This window comes from Plecotus auritus (genome assembly GCF_963455305.1).
Source record: "Plecotus auritus genome assembly, chromosome: 1".
NCBI classification, from domain to species: Eukaryota; Metazoa; Chordata; class Mammalia; order Chiroptera; family Vespertilionidae; genus Plecotus; species Plecotus auritus.
This window is the reverse complement of record NC_137770.1, coordinates 9,545,816-9,552,945: the sequence shown is the minus strand read 5'-3', so window position 1 is coordinate 9,552,945 and position 7,130 is coordinate 9,545,816.

Below are 7,130 nucleotides of genomic sequence, written 5' to 3'. Positions count from 1 at the left end.
AATAAGCCATGTGCCACATATTATTTTTTATATACAAATTGTTTGTTGTACTAGAAGGTTGTTGTCTCAGAATATTATAAAGCAAAGGTTTTATCAATTGCATTTTAAACAAATCTATAACCATGCCACTTTTGAATTTTGTCATTGGACAGCCATTGCCTTACTTTGGTGCATTTAAGTCTTTAGAAAAACCCATGAACAGGATTCTGACTTACTCTAAATTGCAGGGTCTTAAGCAGGTGAACTAAAAGGTGCTAGTAAAACTTCAGGAAACTATTAATTAGGAACAATAACTAAAATATATATTAGCATACCTGAATAAAATAAGCTTTAAGAAGAAAGTTTTTTGTTTTTTTTTTAAATATATTTTATTGATTTTTTACAGAGAGGAAGGGAGAGGGATAGAGAGCTAGAAACATCGATGAGAGAGAAACATCGATCAGCTGCCTCCTGCACACCTCCCACTGGGGATGTGCCTGCAACTAAGGTACGTGCCCTTGACCGGAATCGAACCTGGGACCCCTCAGTCTGCAGGCCGACGCTCCATCCACCGAGCCAAACCAATAAAAATCTCTTCCACCAATATACACCATTAATAAAAAAAACTAAAAAGGTGTGCCTTTGTAGTTCCCTGTAAAGTCAACTCGCATATCCCTCTCCCAGCGGAGAAACAACCAAGTTGGTTGCCCAGTTTAAAAGGTGACATTTTTAAGGTTTGAAAATAAAACAGCAGAAATTAAGGGTCAGTGAAAACTAAAAGTTAAGCCAGTGAGCAGGGAGTTTAAAATATAAAATCAGGTAGAGGATGAATCCTTTAACGACGAGGGCATACAAGAGGTGGGTGGAGCTGTTTATACTTTTCCTTGAATCCCTGGATACTGGCCAAACCAGGGTTCGGGGTACTGTGCAACTCTCTTAAGGCCTCACCCTAGAGAAGACCCCTGGGAAATTCAGGTCAGCAGGCACTCCAACCCATGCAGTTCAGTGGGTAATTCAAAACATTACCAACACTCGGGCCCTTTCAATCACAGATGAGGGACCTGCGAGCAAGACACGGGGTATGCTCGCTTCCCCGAGATAGGGAGGGAAGCGGGTGGCCTCTGCGTGACCTCGGGTCATCACCGCGGTGGTCCGTGTGGCTAGTCCACCTGGCAACCTTGTTTGTGGCCGTACGTGGGCAAGGAACCCCTCACTCCTAGTTTGACAGAGGGGACTCCCTTCAGCCCTGGCCAGGTTGGAGACGCCTCACTGGCAAGGACGTCTTTGTAAGCACAGTGGATACAGGAGAATCCTTGGGCACCTCTTCTTCTTCCTTTCAGATGGGAAGCGTGTTCTCTACGCTACAAAAAGACAGTCCGTTAGGATGTGTCCTCAAGAACTGGGATAAGTTTGACCCACAAACCTTAGAAAGCGCCTGATTTTTTTCTGCACTCAGGTTTGGCCTCAATACCAATTGGCAAATGGGGAGAGTTGGCCCTCAGAGGGAAGCCTCAAGTATAACGTCATCCTTTTTTGTAGGAAAAATAGGAAATGGTCAGAAGTCCCATATGTCCAAACTTCCTTTACCCTAAGGGACAGGCCAGATTTATATAAAAAACGTTAAGTAAATACCTCGCTCCTGGCAATAACAACCCAAAGTCCACCGAGGGAGAAGGTGGAGGCGGGCCGCCCCCCCGCCCCTCCTCCCAGGGCTGAGCAAACCTTAGCTTGCCCCAAGACAGATAAAGGATCTGGCCATACTTTAGCCCAGATCCCCTTCTTACCCCGGGACATGAGACACATTAAAAGTGATCTAGGGCCAAAACCGGTTTGGCTCAGTGGATAGAGCGTCGGCCTGTGGACTGAGGGGTCCCAGGTTTGATTCCGGTCAAGGGCACGTAACTTGGTTGCGGGCACATCCCCAGTGGGGGGTGTGCAGGAGGCAGCTGATCGATGTTTCTCTCTCATCGATGTTTCTAACTCTCTGTCCCTCTTCCTTCCTCTCTGTAAAAAATCAATAAAATATATTTTAAAAAAAAAAAAAAGTGATCTAGGAAAGTTCTCAGAAGACCCTGACAAATATATTGAGGTCTTCCAAAACCTCATTCAAGTATTTGATCTCTCATATAGAGACATCATGCTCATATTAAACCTGACCCTCTCAGCCACTGAAAAGCAAAATATACTAGAAAAAGGAAGAGAATTTGGAAATGACCATTTTCTTACTTATGCTGGGAGAATAGAGGACTCTGAGGAAAGAAACAGGGATTTCTTTTTTTTTTTTTTAAATATATTTTATTGATTTTTTTACAGAGAGGAAGGAAGAAGGATAGATAGTCAGAAACATCGATGAAAGAGAAACATCGATCAGCTGCCTCTTGCACACCTCCCACTGGGGATGTGCCCGCAACCAAGTTACATGCCCTTGACCGGAATCGAACCCAGGACCTTTCAGTCTGCAGGCCAACGCTCTATCCACTGAGCCAAACCAGTCAGGGCAATCTTTGACATTTTTTTGTACTACATTTTTTTTTTTTTTTATTGATTTTTGTACAGAGAGGAAGAGAGAGGGATAGAGAGTTAGAAACATCGATGAGAGAGAAACATCGACCAGCCGCCTCCTGCATACCTCCTACTGGGGATGTGCCCGCAACCAAGGCACGTGCCCTTGACCGGAATCGAACCCGGGACCCTTCAGTCCGCAGGCCGACGCTCTATCCACTGAGCCAAACCAGTCAGGGCAATCTTTGACATTTTTTTGTACTACATTTTAACTGATTATTCTTCACAAGAAATTTTCAGTCTAAAATAATGTCTTTTTGTCAGCTCTATCCACTGAGCCAAACCGGTTTTGGCGAAACAGGGATTTCTTAACAGGACAAGAGGCAGTTCCCCCCGTGGACCCTCAATGGAATCCTGAAACTGAGAGGTGGGAAATAAAGCACTGCCCGTTTTGTATTATAGAAGGCCTCTGACGCAGTAGAACAAAGCCTGTCAACTACTCTAAACTAACCACCATTAACCAAGGGGCTGACGAAACCCCCTCGGCTTTTCTAGAAAGGCTCAGGGAGGCGTTGGCTAAGCATACGAACATTACCCCAGACTCAGAATTGGGACAACTAATTTTAAAGAACGAATTTATCACCCAGGCTGTCCCAGACATCAGGAGAAAATTGCAGAAATTGGCTATTCGTCCCGAGAATACTTTAGAGAATCTCCTGAAGATTGCCACCTCTGTTCTCTAATAGAAGCCAGGAGGAAAAGAGGTGAAACAAGAGAGACCAGGCTAAGGCTACAAAAATAGAGATCATAGCAGCTGCGCTTCGGGAGAACAGAAGCCCCCCCCCCCCCCCTGTCAGAGCCCCTGGAGGCAAATGGTCAGTCCCGGTCACTTGTCACACGTGTGGCCACGTTAGACATATGCGCTGGAATTGCCCCAAGAGGCATATTAGACCCCCAAGTCCTGTCCTGTCTGCCAAGGAAACCACTGGAAGTCGGACTGCCCCCGGAGACTGAGGTCCCTTTGGGGCGGGGACTGGCGACCCAGCTGGCCCAATAGGACTGGTGCGTCCTGGGGTCTCTCAACCCAGCCTCAGAGGACTGCCACCTCCACCCAGGAGCCCCGGGTAAGCTTGACAGTAGCGGGGGGGGGGAGGGGGGGGGCGCGCAAGGAAATTAATTTCCTTCCCGATGCTGGAGCCACCTTCTCTGTACTCCTCCCAAACCTGGTAAATCACCCTCAGAGGCTGTAGCCGTTACAGGCACGTTTGGGAAGCCAAGAAAGAGATCTTTTTCTCAGCCTTTAGGGCGTAGCTGAGGTAAGCGGTTCCTTTGCCATGCCTTCCTGATCCTGCAGAAAGCCTCACATTCGCATCAGAAACACTATCCTCTCGCCCTAACCGGTTTGGCTCAGTGGATAGAGCGTCGGCCTGCGGACTGAAGGGTCCCAGGTTTGATTCCGGTCAAGGGCATGTACCTGGGTTGCTGGCACATCCCCAGTAGGGGGCGTGCAGGAGGCAGCTGATCGATGTCTCTCTCTCATCGATGTTTCTAACTTTCTATCCTTCTCTCTTCCTCTCTGTAAAAAATCAATAAAGTATATTTAAAAAAAGAAAGAAAGAAAAGAAACACTATCCTCTCAACCTTGAGGCTCTAGAAAGACTCAATATTCTAACAGGCCATCTATTTCAGAAGCCAAGGTTTATTGAAACCTTGTCATAGTCCTTACAATACGCCCATCTTAGGGGTACAAGAGCCTAATAGAGGGGGAGACTAGTTCAGGACTTATAACTGGTAAATAAGACAGCGATTCCTATCCAGCCAAGTGTCCCTAACCCTTATGCTTTACTTGCCCAGACTGCAGAGGACACAGAGGGTTTATAGTCCTAGATCTCAAGGATGCCTTTTCTGTATACCCTGCCTCCCAGCTCAGCCCCTGTTTGCCTTTAAAAGATCCCAATCATCATAGCCGTCAGCTAACATTGGACAATACTGCCCCAGAGCTTTCGGGAACAGCCCTCATTTATTTAGGCAGGCCTTTGAATGGCCCAAAAGATCCTTTTACAGGCACTGTCTTTACGGCTCCCCACAGGTCAGCGGCATCGACTCCTAGATCCATCTGTCTGGAGTGAGCCTTGAATGCCAGCAAAGGAGGAGGACAAAGCTGCTTTGCCATCAACTAGATCACCAATTTCTACTCGTGTGAGCCTCTACAGGACCTGAAACTCCCCTTTCGAAGGGATCCTGGGAAGTCAGTGAGTGCCAGATAAGTAACATTCTCTGGTATTTCTAGATAATCAGTGTTTTCATCTTTTTAACAATTCTTATTCTGTCTTTTCATTAAGTGTCACCTGAATCCTAAGCTGGTACCTGGAGGAGACCTTCTCTGTCCTTACTGGGACCCAGAAACACCACAAGATTCTCCTACTTATAGCCCCTCCCTGTAACCCTGATATAGTAAGTTTCTCAAGCCATACTGGCTCCCCAAATCCCTAACTACTAAGTATAAGCAGCCCAATTCAGGGTCAAATAATCTCAAGTAGATATATATCTCCCACATCTCTTTCAGAGTAAAATGTGCTAAAGCTTAGTCTATAGGACAACTTATGCTATCACTACCACCAACCAGAACCACTTCTCAAGCCTCTACAGATTTTTATTCACAGAAAGCCCTGGATTGAGCAAGGCAAAGTCTATGCCATAAATAATACTTCTTGCTGCAAGCAGCTTGGCTAAAGGAAAAGGCCCCGAAGTATAGAATACCATCTCCATTAACTAGCTCCCCCCCACAGGCCTTGGTTTATACTGTTTTATTATTACTCACCTTTAACCATCCTTGTTATGTTTCACTAGAGGCCTGGTGCATGAAAATTCATGCACTCAGCCCGGCCTGGCCCCTCTCACAGTCCGGGAGCCCTCAGGGGATGTCCTACTGACACAGGGAGTGGGCCTAAGCTGCAGTCTGGCTTCCCTCTGCTGGAGGCGGCCAGGCTGATCAGGGGAAGGCACTGCCCCCCATCACCCCTCTGCTGCTGCCACTGCTGGCTGTGGTGGCTGCAGGGCCTGAGACCCGGGCCTCGCAGCTGCCTGAGCCCCAGGCCTTGCAGGCCTTGCAGCCGCTGTGGCTTTGTCCAGATGGACATCTGGATGGATGTCAGGAAGAATTCCGCCCTAATTAGCATATTACCCTTTTATTAGTATAGATAGCCTCCCATTTAGAAACCCTAAAGCTACAACTGATCCTCCTCATGGAACAGCAAATGGAGGCCGCTACATCCATCTTCTGTGGACCCTGACTTCTGATGGGACCCTGACTGCCGCCCCAAACTACGACCCCTTTGCCAGCAGGAAGCAGCCAGAAAGATGCGGCATCCCCTGTCCCCAGCGGCTGTTGGGGTTTCCTAATTGGAGGAGGGACTGAAACAGGAATTTTAGGGGACTATCGGGAGGCTTAGGGAATTTTTAGAATTGGGGTCCATGGAAAAACACAGAGCTACAGGTTGGGAGAAGGTACATCTCCACAACACAAGGAAGCCAGGTGCAGGGAGCAGCAACAGTTGCATTTACATAAGACATTTACATAAGACAAAGGAGCCAAAAAGGTTTATATTTACAAAATAAAGAAGGAAGCCAGAAAGAAAAGAACAATGAGGGAGGAGGGTATCATATGTCCCATGTGGTGTTTGACCTTTGAGTTCAGGAGTTACTGTAGTAACCAGTCTAAGGGAATAGTGACCAATCAGAGGGGACATCAAGGCACCAGGATCTGCAGCCTTTATGAGCCATAGGGAAAAGGAACTCAGTGGGACCCTTTCCCCCCTCCCCATGGGAGAGTCCATTCTGTGGGACTCTTTCCCTCTCCCCACTTGTTCTTCAATAAATCTCCACCTTTGCTATACCACTCTCTGTCCATGGATTCATTCTTGGACGGACGCTGGCGGACAAAGAATCCAGGTTCCAGTCCAAAAATTCCATTTCACGACCCAGCTAATGACTGACAAGACACAGGGACGAGGGCTGCAGGAGCGCCAGGGCCATACCTCCTGGTGGCCTTGTGACAGACAGGTGACTGCTTATAACTGACACTGTTTTGATATTGATCTCGGTTGTCATGCCATCCTGGCTGTTACTAACAATACTATTCATGGCTACATTTTAAGGAACGCAGAGATCAACTAGAAGCCTTTGCTTTCCTTGCTAAGGACTGTGAGCCTGGTCAGAGGTAACAGAGATGGAGTTGGTTTTGTTCATTTTTTTTCTTTTTTTGGAGTTGGTTTTGTTCACATCTACATTCCTACGAGGACTTGCGCAACCTGCCCCAAGCAGGGCATTCAAGGCACCTGCACTGTTCAATCGTTCCATTCTAAGGGCATTCAAGGCACCTGCACTGTTCAATCGTTCCATTCTAATTTGACTTACTGCCCTGTGACGGTACGTGACTTCCTCTCAAACCTCCCAACACAGGGACGGATGCTGCAGGCTATTGTGCTTTACCTCCCGAAGTCTGGGCAACCCAGGGACACCCCTTCCTCCCTGCGAGCCAACTGGACATAGGTTGCCCTGTTTAATCGTCATGGTCTCCAAAGTCTCCAGCCACCTGAGCAGCTCCACCATCCACTCCTGCCCTGTTCTGGGTCTGGACCTCTGGGGCC